Consider the following 17,500-nt stretch of genomic DNA (forward strand, 5'->3'; position numbering starts at 1 on the left):
CAATCGCCTCACGGTTTCACGATGCCGCGCGCGCCTCGCGACCGCGGAGAGAGAAGAGGAACCTACTATGGTGTGTCTCTCTGTTATGTCATCGCTCTGTTGCATAAGAAGAAGAAGAAGAAGAAGAAGAAGAAGAAGAATAGGTATTGTAAACAGACTGTTTCGTTTGTTTATAGTGGTTGATCGTGTGGCCACTGATGACCGTATATGGTTTAGTGTTATATATATATATATATATATATATATATATAGATAGATATATATGATAGATATATAGATAGCTATATATATTATATATATATATATATATATATATATATATATATATGTGTGTGTGTGTCTTTGAATGCATGTGTGTGTTTTATATACCACAATACACTTCTAAAAAAGTTCGACAAAAGGATAGGTAATGTTGATAATCATCCACAGCAAAACATCTAAAATGACTTGCAAAATCTTCTAAACCAAAAGATTTAGTACTATGACTTTGGGGCTCTTACAAAATATGAAATTTGATATTATAGAAATTACGAAACATTAAAACTGATCTAATTATAAAAAAATAGAAGAAAATCATAGAATTATTATTACTACTAATTTTTTACGAAAAAATAAATAAATTAGAAGTAGAATGGACTCACGGTTGATGAACATTTAACACAAATCACTATGGCTAGAATCGTATACGACATTGAGAAAAAAATATAAAGCAGACACAAAAACATATTAAAATAATTAATAACACACAAAAAAATAAATATGATGTAGATAATGGTTGTAACAGTACAATCAGCACACTTAATGTAAAAAAAAACATCCCTAATCAGGATATAAACAGATAAGTAAATAAGCTGACAAATAAATGAATATTTACATAAATGAACAGGAAAAATTAGATGAATAAATAAACACATAACAAGAAAACAAACAAACAGCAACCAAATATGGCACAGTGCCAAAGCTCGGTGGTGCCAGGAGGGGGGAAGCAAGGAACACCTTAAGGATAACATAAACAAGGAAGCGAAGTTAGGATGAAGAAGAAGAAGAAGAAGAAGAATTTCAAGGACTTCTCATCGAAGGAGATTAGGATCGGCGACTTCGCCCAGCAAGAGAGAACAAGAAGAGAACAGGGAGAACAAGAGATCTGCTGTGTCATGAAGGAGAGCGTAGCAACTGCTGTGACGATCATATATTCTCTTACTGTCAAGTCATTTGTCCTGTCATTTATACGTCTTTGCTCTTGTCCATTTGTTCCTATTTTATCTTTTGACTTACTTTTATTTCCTCTTGTCATTTATTCCTGTTTTATTTTGTCATTTACTTGTCTTTTCTGTGGTTCTTTATTCCTATTTTATCTTGCCATTTATTTATCTTTTCTCTTGTCATCTATTTGTCTTTTCTCTTATCATTATTACTATTTTATCCTCCCATTTATTTGGCCTTTCTCTTGTCATTTATTCCTGTTTTGTCTTGCCATTTATTTGTCTTTTCTCTTGCCATTTATTCCTATTTTATCTTGCCATTTATTTGTATTTTTTCATGCCATTTGGGGTATATCCTCTCTTGCCATGTTCATCCTAATTTATCAGGTAATTTCTTTTCATGTTACTCTGTCGTGTTTATTCTCATTTCCTCTTATCATTTTAATCGTTTTGTCCCTGTCATTTTCAGCGTATTTTCTCCTCTTATTTACATTCATATTTTATCTTATCATTTTCTCCTGTTTTCTTTGTCTTCATCATATTTTCTCTCACAGTTTTCATCATATTCCCTCTTGTCTTTTTCGTTGTGTTATGGATTGCTCACGTCAAACTCTACAGGCTCCTATTCATTTTTCTGTCTTTAAATTTTGGATAACTCCTGTTATTCTGTTTCATTTTATAGATTTTCATAATTTCATATTTATTTTCACTATCCTCTCTAAATTTTCTGGTTAAAAAGTATTTGCAATGATGCTGATTCTGGTTGAAACTGAAGCGTCATTAATCAGAGTTTTATCTTGTCAGCTGTATTGAGTATTGAAAAATTCGTGTTAGGCTATTTAAGTTTCATTATATACAAATACATACACATATATATATATATACAATATATATATATATATATATATATATATATATATATATATGTATATATATATATATATGTGTGTGTGTGTGTGTGTGTGTGTGTGTGTGTAGTAGTATATATGTGTATGTATATATATATATATATATATATATATATATATATACATATATATATATAATATATATTATATCTATTTATTTATTCTATCTTCCAATCTTTCTTTTTCTTTTTAAAGGCTGAACTGCCCCCTCCTTTCCCGTTCATAACCAGATAGTTATGAAGAGTCTATACTATGGCAGTGGTTATAATATGTGTAATATTTTGTACTTTTTGTTTAGACAGCGAAAAGATCCGTTAAATAGCAGAGTTTTGTTGCACTGGCTTCCCCCTCTCCCTCTCAACCTCCTCAACCATCCCATTCTTAATCAAATCATGCACAATTTCCAAAGCAGAGGCAAATGTTCTTGACTGAATGCTTATGTATATCTGAAAACAAGGACGTATAGAAATATATTAGCCGCTGATACTCTCTGACATTAACGATCACATTTACATAAGGAAATGGCATGCATTACCTTCCACTTTCCGGAACAGGAAAGACACTTTAGTTCAGCCCATTTCATACTTATAGAAGTATCAACGCATCTTATTGCTTTTACATAAACACTTCAAAATCCCTCGCGTAAAACACGGTGCATACCCCGAGCAGCATTAACCCAACCAGTGTCAAAAATATCAAAATATCCGCCGGGTCACATTCGTAAACTTGAACCATAAATATATAAATATAGAATCCGACAAGCCAAGCATATTAATTATAGGGCCTCTGGCTCCCTCACACCTGTTGTTATGAATATTTCGGCTCAGTTTTTTTTTTTTCATTGGCCATGAAATTATCATGGCTATACACACTACTCCAGTCCCTGAAAATTTGTGTTCGATTTTAGACTAAGCAAAGTGAGAGGAATCTTAGGAATTTAGAAACGTATAGACTAAATAAAAGAGCTTAGTGTTGAAAATAGGAATTGCTATGTCCGGGGATATGATACTTTCTCTCTCTCTCTCTCTCTCTCTCTCTCTCTCTCTCTCTCTCTCTCTCTCTCTCTCTCTCTCTCTGTTGGGGAACGAATGAATGGTTAACATTTCTTCAGACAAGAATAAGAACGTATGTCTTCTCTCTATTTAAAACAGGAATGTGCCTGCTTTATCTACATTTCCTAGAAACGTTGCTACGAGGTCGTCAAAAAATTTCTTTAATTTCCTGTTTAAATTCAATGGGAATTTCGTTCTCGTAGACCACAAGCTTTGCAGCTTTATTCTCCTGGTATATTTATGTAAAGAGAAGCGACATTTAGAACGAGCTAAATTCTCTCTCTCTCTCTCTCTCTCTCTCTCTCTCTCTCTCTCTCTCTCTCTCTCAACCACATATTTAGTGCTATACCTAGTTCGAAATGAATTCCAAAATTTTCTATCTATAGAACTGATAGATATGTTCGGCATATCAGTAAAAGAATCTGACCGAAATATTTCCAGTTCATTGCTCTGTATATCACACAGAGAGTGACTATTGGGAATTGGAATAGAAAAAGGATTCTTTGTTATCTTAGTTCCATGTCAATTACTGCCTCTTAACAGAGCGAGACCCCTGCTGGCAGGCGCAAGGACAATAAGTAAAACAAATACGATGAAGTCAAGAATAAGATGCCAGTTGTTTTTGAAGAATACTGGGAGGTACACGAAGATTAATGCATACAGAGGAAGAAATAATAATAATAATAATAATAATAATAATAATTACGAAATCTGCTGGTCACATTTATGCAATTGCATGTATCTCTGATATTACACCACAAAGGCCTCTTAACTTCTCGATTTAATCACTTTAATTAGAGTACAAAGCCAAACATGAGTGGCTTCTAAACCCACCTAGAGGTAAAAGAAGAAATTTACCTTTCCAGGTAGGCTTCGAATCCACCCGTGTTAGCTTAGGTTAGAGTGAGATAGCCTTCTAGCCTAACATAGGCGGGGTCTAATCCCACCTTGAAAGGTGCATCCTCCTCATATATTCCCAGAAGAATTCAATGCTTACAGAATGAATTGAATTGAATACAGAATTCTGGCTAAAGACCAAGCCCTGGGACCTATGAAGTCATTCAGCACTGAAACGGAAATTGACAGTAAGAGGGTGGAAAGTAAGATGGAAGAAAGAGAATATGAAAGGACGTACAGTAAAAGGATTGAAAGGGGTTGCAGCTAGGTAGGGGCCGAAGGCACGCTGCAAAGGACCTTAAGTAATGCCTACAGTGCATCTCATGAGGTGCACTGAAGGCACTAACCCCCTACGGAGAATACTTGCGGAAGCATATCCAAACAAACGAAGAAATTGGAAATTATGAGGCCTTGTGGCATCATAATAATAATAATTATAAATTGTGACATTTTTTCAGTGAGAATCAAGCAGGTGCAACGCCGTCAAGTATAGATATAGTTGAATTAAATAGGATACTTACGCAAGCTTATTACATTTATTTCTTACAAGAATTCGAGTTCACGCTGATGAAAGACTTGACTAAAATGGTCTCTATCCCAACCTAGCATAGAGGTTAAATTTATTTTTTGGGAAAATTATTATTATTATTATTATTATTATTATTATTATTATTATTATTATTATTATTATTATTATTATTTTCAATATGAATCCACAAAGGGCATCAACTTGCTAAGCAAGCATCAGCCCAACAGAAGCACTAAATGCGAAAAAAAAAAATAAAACAATCAGAATAAAATACAGAAAAAAATAAAGAAAAATAAAAAAGACAATACTATGATGTTACGTAAACACTTTCCTTCAACGGAGCCAACTAACAGAGATTTATACTGCTTTCGTCTTACGAAATCAAGTTTCATTGCAGTCATTTACAGAGCAGTCATTTACAGCGCAGTCACTTACAGTGCAGTTATTTACAGAGCAGTCATTTGCAGTGCTGTGATTGACAGTGTAGTTATTCACAGGAGGGCAGTAATTTACAGTGCAGTCATTTGCGGCATTGTCATTTACAGTGTAGGTTTTTACAACGCAGCCATTTATAGTGCAGTCATTTACAGTGTAGTCGTTCACAGTGCAGACATTCACAGCGTTCGTCATTTACAGCATAGTCAATCACAGGGTACTCATTTACAGTGCAGTCATTTACAGAGTAGTCGTTTAAAGGTACTCATTTACAATGCAGTCATGTACAGTATAGTCATTCACAGGGTACTCTTTTACAGTGCAGTCATTTAAAGGTACTCTAATTTACAATGAAGTCATGTACAGCATAGTCATTCACAGGGTACTCATTTACATTGCAGTCATGTACAGCATAATCATTCACAGGGTACTCATTTACAGAGCAGTCGTATACAGGGTACTCATTTACAGAGAAGCCGTTTACAAGGTACTCATTTACAGTGCAGTCACTTACGTAGTAAGGAACAAGCCAAAGTATATAAAGACGTCTGCCAGAAAGTCGTTTGGGAGTGTCGACAGCCTATTTTGACTTCACGTTAAATTAGAAAATGTCTGAGCGCAGAGGTTGTTTTCATTCCTGTCACTGTCTCCGGCTTTCTCTTGCTAAACTCTTTCCTTCCCTGAATATACAATCAGACGCGCGCGCACATACATACAAATATACATACATACATACATTCATATATATATATATATATATATATATATATATATATATATATATATAATGTTAGGATTTGCTTTTGATCTGATAAAAAGAGAGAGAGAGAGAGAGAGAGAGAGAGAGAGAGAGAGAGAGAGAGAGAGAGAGAGAGAGAGAGAGAGAGAGAGGAATGTCTTAATGAAGCAGAAATATGCTGGGAACAAAACCGAAACCTTCCTGTGAGTATAAACATACCAGTTACCTAATATTTGATTTGATCTTTTTCCTTCTTGTCCGGGCTCTCTCTCTCTCTCTCTCTCTCTCTCTCTCTCTCTCTCTCTCTCTCTCTCTCCAACTATACATACGAGTATGTCCGTAGATAATTAGTATTTTGCTTTAAAAAAATACTTAACAAAGTTCGATTCATGTATGCATTTGCATAAAGAAAATTAAGCAATTTTTCCCCAACAGCTACAAAATATATTCTTTCCTTTAAGGAAAATTTAAACAATCTTGTTTTTAGCAGCTCATTATTTTCCTAACACAAAACAACTACACAATCTTGCCTATAGAACCACGCCTGCTAACCTTATTTCTGCAGTTATATATAATTATAATCTTTCTTATTAACAAAAACATTGAGTAATCTTGCTAATATTCTTTTTTTTTTTTCTGTTTGGAAGAAAAGATTAAATAACCTTACCTCAGCATTGCGTCTGCAATTATATAGATTCTTAGCATAAGTATATCTTATTTAACCAGACCACTGAGCTGGTCAACAGCTCTCCTAGGGCTGGCCCGAAGGATTAGATTTCATTTTACGTGGCAGAAAGAACCAACTGGTTACCTAGCAACGGACCTACAGCTTATTGTGGAATCCGAACCACATTATGACGAGAAATGAATTTCTATCACTGAAAAAAAAAAAAAAAAAAATATATAAGAATTTGCTGGTAGGGTACCTGTTCATTCCTTGTATCCGAGCAAGAGTAAGCAATCTCGTTCCGGTTGTATCTGAGCGCTTTTCCGGTCAATCTCACCTGAGGTAGACGTCACCTGCGTCGCCAGTTCATGATCATATCCTGCTTTGTGGTTTCAAAAAATCGACCGCACGGAAAGGCGTCAGTTTACAAACATTCGATTAACATGACCTCCTAGGGAAGATCAGGATCCGCTTGTCTTATTTGAGAGTAGAGTGTGTATGTTTGTGCACCGAGAGTTATATATATATATATATATATATATATATATATATATATATATATATATATATATATATATATATATATATATATATATATATGTATTATATATATACATACATATATATATATATATATATATATATATATATATATATATATATATATATATATATATATATATTGTCCTGCTAGCATATTTATTATATCAGTCCCTCTGAAGATGGTCTAGTTACCAATACAGTCGACATTGTCTCGATTTACAACTGTATTTCATTTATCTTCCAGCAGTGTTTGATATATATACGTAAATATATATATACATATATATATATATATATATATATATATATACATTTATATATTATTATATGTATGTATAGATGGATATTTATATATGTATACACACACACACACACACACACACACACACACACACACACACACACACATATATATATATATATATATATATATATATATATATATATATATATATATATATATATATATATCTTGTTGGGTGATCGCCAGAAAATTCCATAATACCCACACATCCTGAGATAGGCGTGGAGCCAGCAACCTCACTTAAGCAATACGTGTTTGTGATTCATCACTCTTGATGTCCGATACTTTAACATAGCTTTTAGGTAAATGATAGGTCATACTTTTAGTCAAATTGACATAACCAATTACTGATTCAGATCCATTAAACGGATTCGCTATAGAGTTCACGATGATGAACTCTTCGCAAATAGTAGCTATGTCATATCTCAGAATGAAATTCCTGGTAAAAGCGTTCGCCCAAAATGTCACCGGCCGAATTGTCCTGAACCGAGTTTAGATATGTTGATATCACAATGACTTACGGGCCCAAACAAACAGACGTAAGCTAATTCTTGTCAAATTAAACATACGAAACGCTTCAAACGAATTCCTGAGAAAAGGAGAATTCTTTCATTTTTCTCTATTTTGACTTCAGCTTCTCTGCGAGTATTCGAAAAAGCTCCCACAAACAATTAGGTCACTGACATTTATCGAAATATAAAGCAGGAGTTTTTACGCTCAAGTTCTCCTCAGCTTTGGTGCCACAGTGGTAATGGTGTCTATGCCATATGTTTATACATTCATGCCGGTCTCAAGCTCAGATACCCTAGGGGTACTGGTAGATTTACCAGGAGAATTATGCAAACATGCCCGTCCTAAATTCAGATATTATGCTAATGGTGTATCAACCAAAAGACATTATAAACATCTTTTGATCGGAAGGTCAGTTACGATGGTGATAATGGCAGCTATATATAATATTGTAAGAGTATATGGAAGTAAAAGAAATCCTAAAATTTCCAAGGGTTTTCTGCCAATTAGTGACAGTTTCCTGAATAAATTATTAAATAATGATGCCAAGTGAAACAGGACAATCTTTCTATCGCGTTTCCAAAAATCATAATGCTACCATTTTATTTCTGACTCTGCCATCCAGTGGAATAATACAGGAAATGCCTTTTAGGTGAATTATATACTTTCGATCGCTCGATCTGAGATGCATTATTAAAGTATCTTGCAAAAACATACTTCATGTTAATTCAATACTGGTTTGTCTGTAATGAAATAACATTTTTTGGGCTGCACAAGAACGGTTTTGTTTGAATGCACGTATGAGGACGTGCTCTGCAATACAAACAGAAGACGTGAAAGTTGCTCTTTATCGTGTAGGTTTCAGATATGGCTAGTTCTTCACTGGAGGGGGTGTAGAGCTCTCGGCTAGCACGCTGTTGGCCCAGCGTTCGACTCTCCGGCCCGCCAGTGGAGAATTAGAGGAATTTATTTCTGTTGATAGGAATTCATTTCTCGTCATAATGTGGCTCGGATTCCACAATAAGCTGTAGGTCCCGTTGCTAGGCAACCAGTTGGTGCTTAGCCACGTAAAATAAATCTAATCCTTCGGGCCAGCCCTAGGAGAGCTGTTAATCAGCTCAGTGGTCTGGTTAAACTAAGATATATTTAACTTCAGATATGGCTGAACTTGAACTCGTCAGTATCCAAAGTTTATATATATATATATATATATATATATATATATATATATATATATATATATATATATATATATATATATATATATATATATATAATATATATATATATATATATATATATATATATATATATACATATGTAAATATATATAAATTATTTTAATAAGAATGATAATAATCCTAAGAAATATAAGCAACATCCTTTCAAGAACCGAGGCAACTTGACCATCTGAACGATAATAAACTTCACAATGCGTCTTTTACCAAGAATCCTAAAAGCATTAGGATGACTTAGTCATCCAAAGCGCAGAGAATTCTCCGCCCAGATGTCAAGATATGACATCAGTGTCTGTGTACTTGACATCTGGAGGCATAATGAAGATGGGATGCCTCTCATTTCTATTTTAGCTCGTCCAATTGTTTGGCTGTCAGTGTGTCTATTCGTCTCCCTCATTCAGAAATGAAGCGTCGACAGGTGGTCATGAATAATAAGCGTATTCGTGCGTGTCGATTCCATTTCCTCTCTCACTCTCTCTAGTTTCCTTAACACTTCTAGAGAGCATTTTAAGTGGGAAATAGCTTTAAATATTGTCCTTATATTTTGGTAGCTTTCATTTACCAAGTTAATATAAGGTAGCTTTCATTCACCAAGCTATCTTAACAAGTATATTTCTCATCATACCAACCAAATATTTCATATTTCTAGCTCTGGATTTGATCATCACAAAAACACTCACTCACACACACATATATACATATACATATATAATATATATATATATATATATATATATATATATATATATATATATATATATATATATATTCGACAGCTGCCTTTTACCTTCAAAGGTATCAGCAACGATAAGGTATTATCCTTTCGTTTATACGCTTTCAAAATGTGGATGAGGTTGGTTACTAATTATATGGTCTGGCTAAAGTATCGATATGATAGATAAATAGAAAAATAGATAGTTGGACAGAAATACAGACAGACAGATGGATAGACAGACAGATGAGATCAGACCGTAGTTATGTAAATGTCCCAGAAGGCGTGACAAAAAATTCTGTACATTTTAACGACGGAAAATAAGCCAGGAGTGTCTGGGCGTTTTCAGCATATCATTTTCCCCTCGGCACATAAGAAGTGCCACAGGGTGACATGAAGACATGCTACAAACGCCCATTTGGGGATCCAATTTGTTTATTAAATTATTGGGTGGCGCTCTGGGTAGGCACGCTCCAATCAACTCTCTCAGAGCGTTGCAAACGAGGCGGAATGCCTTTTTCTCTTTTTTTCATTCATATCTTTTTCCCTTCAATACCGTTTGAATGTCTCTGGAATACGCGTTTTACACACGAGCGACGAATGCCACATCCACATCTTATTTATTTCCAACTTCAATGGGAGAATTGAGGGTGGGTCGAAGGGTGTCGTTGGGGCTGTGGGTTAGGTGACATGGCATCAGTTTGGTGGTGTTAGAAGAGAGGGGGGTCGAGGGGTGAAGTGTGGCACCAGTGGTGAGGTGTCAGAGGAGAGGGGGTCGAGGGGTGAAGCGTGGCACCAGTGGGGTGGTGTCAGAGGAGAGGGGGTCGAGGGGTGAAGCGTGGCACCAGTGGGGTGGTGTCAGAGGAGAGGGGGTCGAGAGGTGAAGCGTGGCACCAGCGGGGTGGTGTCAGAGGAGAGGGGTTGAAGGGTGAAGTTTGGCACCAGTGGGGTGGTGTCAGAGGAGGGGGCCGAGAGGCGAGGCGTGGCACCAGTGGGGTGGTGTCAGAGGAGAGGGGGTTGAAGGGTGAAGAGTGGCACCAGTGGGGTGGTGTCAGAGGAGAGGGGGTCGAGAGGTGAGGCGTGGCACCAGCGGGGTGGTGTCAGAAGAGAGGGGATCGAAGGGTGAAGTGTGGCACCAGTGGGGTGGTGTCAGAGGAGAGGGGGTCGAGAGGTGAAGCGTATCACCAGCAGGGCAGTGTCAGAGGAGAGGGTTGAAGGGTGAAGCGAGGCACCACTGGGATGATGTCAGAGGAGAGGGGATCGAGGGGTGAAACGCGGCACCTGCAGGATGGTGCCAGAGGAGAGGGGGTCGAAGGGTGAAGTGTGGCGCCAGTTGAGTGATGTTAGAGGAGAGGGGGTCGAGAGGTGAAGCGTGGCATAGCGGGGTGATGTCACAAGAGGGGGTCGAGTGGTGAGTTGTGGCACCAAAAAGGCAGTGTCAGAGGAGAGTGGGTAGAGGGGTGAAACGTAGTACCAGTGGTGAGGTATCAGAGGAGAGGGGGTCGAGGGGTGCAGCGTGGTAACACCGGAGTGGTGTCAGAGGAAAGGGGCGTCGAGGGATGAAGCGTGGCACCAGCGGGGTGATATCAGAGAGGGGGTTGAGGGGTGACACCTGGCACTAGGAAGGTTGTGCCACAAGAGATGTGGAGAATGAAAAAGGTATCAACGGAGCAATGTCTGAGAACTTTGCGGGTGAGAGCGATGCAGGGGTGAAGTCGTATTCTGAGTGAGGTACCCGTGGGGTGAAGCCGAAGGGAAAAGTTATGAGGTCCTACACCCCCTCCCCCCGGGGTGAGAGAGCTGTTGACGAAGTCAAATGAAAAGGCAAGTCTTCCAAGGGGTCTTCGGAAATTGTCGTCCCGATTTTTTGTCGGGTCGTAAATCATGCTACCCGGTACGGGAGTTCAAGGGTCTTCTATTTTTCCAAGTTTATTTTTTTCCCCGAAGAGGAGGGTTGGGGTGGGGGAGGGGTTGGGGTTGGGGGGAGAGACAGGGTGTGTATTTGGTGGTTGGTTTACTATTTACTTTTGCTTGATGATGGCTTGTGGCAGCTGATATTTCTTCGAGCTGCCTTTGAAAAGTTTTCGTTAAAATCGTTGATAGCTAAAGAGGTATGTGAATGAGGATAAAAAAGATTAATTATATATATATATATAATATATATATATATATATATATATATATATATATATATATATATATATATATATATATATATATATATATATATATATATATATATATATATATTCTAGACTCAACTTAAGAAAACGAAAACAAAGTAAAATGTGCCCTTCACCTTCAAACACTTTTTTTAAAAATACCAACTTCAATAGAATACAATTAATTCTAGATCCCTTTGAAAGAGACGATTAAATTAAGTTACATGTGTTTTAAGTTGTATGTAAATGTTTGGATTTCGATTTGCCGTTATTTACCATGTTATATTGTCTACCCCACCATTCCACTCATATGTGGGTATTCAGGTCCGAGGAAGCTTTGGCAGCTACTTAGCGGGGCTGATGTTGGCTTTATGGGGGCTTGGCAGGGACGTCGCTTATAAAAGCTTCTTGCTTTGCAAGCTAATTTTCCTTTTAGTCCTTTTTCTATGTGAAATTTTGTATATTTTGAATAATAAAAGTCATAAAGACAAACTTCCCGATTCGGGATTTGACCTGTGGCTGGGTGGATATAAGGGTTGATCTGGAATATCACAGGTCACCGGGTAGAGGGCTGAGCGCATATTGTGTTGGCCTGGCAAATCACAAGTCAGCGGGTCAAATCCCCAAACAGAAGGGTTATATTTATCATCTACTTCCAGACAATGTTCTTTGCTTATAGTACAGTGATACAAAAAAAGAAGATGGGAAGGAGAAGAAGAGGGAGAAGGTCACATAAACGAACATAAAATACAGAGGCGTCGTCGTGAGTATCGAGTATCATATCCTCCGGACCCCTCAAGTATCATCCATCGCAGGGCTCGGGAGATAGCAGTGGGTGTCATGATGATTCAAGATGGCAAGCGTGGGAGGACGCAACAAGTCAGCGTAATCGGTTCTTCCCCTCGAGAGCTTCAGTGGCTTCAGAGGATCAGTAAATGATGAATTGGATATTGTTAAAGAAAGGAGCTGTTCTTGCCTTTCAGTCGAGAGGGATGGAGAATACCTTGCGAGTAGAGAACCCTTCAAGAAACAGGTTCCATTTTCAGAGAAAATTTTCCTGGGAGGGAAGAAGTCATAGAGGCATACCACTCATTTTCAGATGATTCCGAGAGTTAGCGAAAACCCTAGGAGTGGAGAACTCCTGAAGAGGCATAGCACTCCTTATCGGATATAAAACTTATCTGAGAGACAGAATTTCTTTGGAATATAGAACTCCTAAAGAGACCAATGCACTCCCTTTCAGCTCCCTTTCAGATAAAAAAAAACTCTTCTGAGAGAAGAGAATGCCCTGGAAGTACAATTCTAAAAGAGATTTGGGTCTCTTTCAGAGAGAGAACTTTCCTTGAGAAAAAACAACTCCCACGTTGACAGGAAACATCCAAAGAGACAGGACTTTAAAAAATAAATTCCTGAAAGATAAATAAATAAATAAATTTACAGAAATACAACTCTTCTAGAGACAGATAACTCTTATGAGGGATAGGAAACTTTTAGAACTGTGAACTCCGAAAGAGTTAAGAGCGCCCAGAAGGTCACACACCAAACACTCACACACACTAATAAGACAAATCAGAAATGGAAAACTTCCTAAAGGAACAGAAAACTCCCAGACGGGATACACTCCCAAAGAGATAGAAAGCTCTCGCAGAGAGACAGAGAAACGCCCACCAAGACTGCAAAAGCCTTCAAGGTGTGATAACTCTGGAAGACAAAATACGCCCATTGATGTAACAAACAGTTGTCAGGATGATAAAGATCTCTCAGATGACGTCTACGATATGAGAATAACGAGGGAACGGATATCTGGACTCTTTTAAAAAGGGGTGACAGATACTACTAGACTTAAAATTTCCGTGAATGGTTTTCCTAAGAACTGGCTCCCATAGGTCATTTTTCCCGGGCGTTTACATCTCTTTGTTCATGCCTAGAGTCTGCAAGAGATAAATTTCAGTAACGAACACATGTATTTTACCAAAATATTAGGGAATACATCCTGATAATAATTTTAGTCTTATTATTACTGAGCTTCCAAATTACTATTATGCCACTGAAGCTTGAAATGGGTATAAAATGTCAGAACTTATACAGGTGGCAATTATCTTGCATTACTTGAGTAAAAACTCTTGAGAGTTGTTAATATCTGAAACAGATGCAGCACACTACTTGGAATATTCTGACACCAGAGAAAGAACGCATGTGCTTATACCATGTACTGTACATGTGTTTAATTTGTATTTACGTACTGGGTATTTTTCACTCTAGAATCTCAGCGATACCGAATCTGAAAATACCATATCATCTTCCCCTGATGCCAGCTTTATGGCGTATCATTTTCCTCAATTTTCCCCACGCAAGAAGGAGGCTTGTCACTTGCCCCAAAACCACCACCACCACCAACGTCGCTCTGTTACAGACAAATTCATAGAAAAAGATAAAAAAAGGGAAAAACATACCCAGATGGCAACGAGTCACATGAAGTTCTTTGGATAAGAAGAAGAAGATTTCATAGCAAAAACGAATTCCTTTTGATGTGATTCCCGTCTGCTGACGAGAGAGAGAATGAAAGAGGGTGTTAAGTATGGTTAAAGAAATGGTCTTGGACCCTACCCCTCCCCGCTTTACACTACCCACATCCAATACCCATAATCGCTATCCTAAAAAGCACCTCCCGTCTCCTTCCCAGTTCCAGGGACCATCCCTGGCATCTAAGCACCACCTTCCTACCCTTCCCCCACAGTCCCACCCAGAGAACCCCCCTTCTTCACTCATGGCTCAATCAACAACGTCTTCAATAAAAGATCAGTCGGGGGCGTTTATCCCCGCCTTGGCAGATACACAAATTCTGATTCTATTACGCGCCTGAAGGACTTGGAATCGAAACCAATTCAAGGTTTATTTTTTCGTGAATCAAATATGAGCCATGTTTAGGTGTCATGATGATCATAATGATGAGGATGATGATAACTCTGATGGCGATGCTTATGAAAATGAACGACGAAAATAAGAGATAAGAACTTGATTGCAGGAATACATATATACATACAGCGGGGTACATGACAAACCTCTCACAAGTAAGTGAATACTTAGATACAGGCGCCGGGACCGATACAGTATATATATTTGCTGAAAATTTGGTCGCTAACAAGTGTGAGGAACAACATTCTGTCTAACAAAAGAGACTAAAATGGACAAGAATAATTACACTCTCACACCTTCACCGTCAAGTTACGCATAGAGCTTATTTTTCGAAACTCGAAATTCTCACTCCCTTCCACAGAGTGAAAAATATCAACATAATGATTACCAACAGTTGTTAAGAAAAAAAAAGGTATGTATAAATTAGTATAAACAGCCAATGCTATTTCATGCGCAAACATATTGATTTTGATGTTCCGCTTTAAAGATACTGTAGACCTTCAACTGACTACGTGAGGCAGACAACGAGAAATGGCTCACACTTGACTTTAAGCAAAAATGCGTGCATCCTCATTATATCTTATTAACAGATGCTATGTGAAGGACGTGTTGATATTCCATATCCTCGCAGTGCATTTTCTCTTAAATTTGACTGATTGATTGATTCGTCATTAAAACCACAATGGTCATCACAGTTGTTGCTAGACGCTTGAAAGCCTTCAGACGTTTCCGAAGAGTATTGAGTCATTCCATCTGTGTAAAGAAGTAAAATATCTGAAACCTTACTTAAAGACGTTTCACGGTTTTAGTGGAAATTTTCCTTAATGGCAAGTAATACCACAGAAGGCTTTAGTCGAAAACTTCTCTAATGGCTGCTAGAGCACCAGACGTTTCATTAGAAACTTTCCTTCATGGCAAGTAAGACCACAGGAGGTTCAGTGGAAACATTCCAAGAGGTCTGGATGACTTACCTGGATGACAAGTAAATCATCCAGAGGTTTTGGTAGAAACCTTCCAAGTGGTCCAGGAGGTTTTATCAGAAACCTTTGTTAGCGGCACATCAAGACTCTTGAGGTTTTACATGAAACCTTAATGGCACGTAAGACCTCATGAGGTTTTAGCAGAAACCTTTCAAGAACTTTCATTAGAAACCTTCTATAATGACACGTAAAAACTCTCAAGGTTTCAGTAGAAACCTTCTGAGAAATTTTATTAAAAACATAACTTAATGACACGTAAGACCTTAAGACGTTTCAGCAGAAACCTTCCAAAAATCAATCTCTTTGTGGTATCATCCTTTGCTTTAGCAGCTTAGCTCATTCTATTAATAACACTTATATAGAAGTAAGTGGGTTGTTTAAGAAAGAGTGGTCCCTTGGTAATCTCTATGGTTTTGTCCAAGGAGCACTTTTAGGCAAAAGTGCAAAGAAATTGGGAACCATGAAAGCCTACATTACCATTAACCTTTCCTTATGGCGCTCAATATTACCACGCACAGCATTTGTGAGGTCGAGAGACAAAACGCTATAAGACTCCTTTGTTTGACGCAGCAGCAGCAGTCGTGAAACGAATGTGAAAACGAGAACAAGAATCTACTAAAGACAGACGTCAAATGTGAGTGAGGTTTCATCTTCTTCATTAAAACCTTCCGACGGGGTTGATTTCCCAGGTCTTTATACTTGTAAATTTGCATCTCCGAAGATTTCAGACCTTGGCTTTATTGTACAGTCCATACCCAATCAAGCCACCTCTTTCTCTCTCTCTCTCTCTCTCTCTCTCTCTCTCTCTCTCTCTCTCTCTCTCTCTCTGTGAAAATCCAAGTAGAAAGACGAACGATGGAGGCAGCAGTGAGTGACATGATGCCTTTTACTGGGAGGCCCAGTGGCGTTCCCACTCAAAGCGTTCTGAACTAGATCGCTGGGGTCCATGATTTTAAATCACGTCCGTGGAAAATGAAGTGGCTACTGTGAAAGATTGTTATGTACATTTGCAGAAGGCCCCATCACATCTACTTAAGAATCAAGCCATGAAAACAGACACATCACTTTCCTCTATCATGGAGGTTACCTTTTTTTTTTAAAGGGTAGAAAAAACAGGTCGCGACAGGGATCTGCTTCTGGGGAAAATGTGGTAGTTGTTATGATAGATGTTTGAAGTTTTTTTTTTTTATCAGAATACTGTTAGAAGATGTAGGTAATGATATGGTGGCGTCCGTACCCTTATTTATGCCTGGATAGTCGACTGGCTTCAGTAAAGTCTCAACTGAGTTGAAATAAAATTACTGTGCTGCGGTTGCACTCGGGTTGCACTAGGGTGGGGGTGTGATAGTGGAAGGGTTATGTGGATGTGTAAGTTGGCTGAAATGAGAGAAAGTTGAGTCTTCCAATCTCATCCTTTGTATTAGATTCTTATAAGATAGATGAAAGACTCTCTTACTGTATGGGGCCACCAGATCTATGGGTATGATTTGCTTGACCCGAAAATTTTGCCTTTATGGTAATCCAGTCATTATAAATATGCAAAGATTTGTTTCAATGAAAAAAGTTGTTATTCTTGTTTTCTCTCTCTTGTTTCCCATAATATTTTAAATTACATTTTGGTAATTTTATGGCCTCCTGTATAGTGAAAATGTTTATGTAACAAAGTTACTGCTGTGTTCTGGTACACCATGACATCTCAGTATGAA

The sequence above is a fragment of the Macrobrachium rosenbergii genome, chromosome 15, assembly GCF_040412425.1.
Source record: "Macrobrachium rosenbergii isolate ZJJX-2024 chromosome 15, ASM4041242v1, whole genome shotgun sequence".
Lineage (NCBI taxonomy): Eukaryota > Metazoa > Arthropoda > Malacostraca > Decapoda > Palaemonidae > Macrobrachium > Macrobrachium rosenbergii.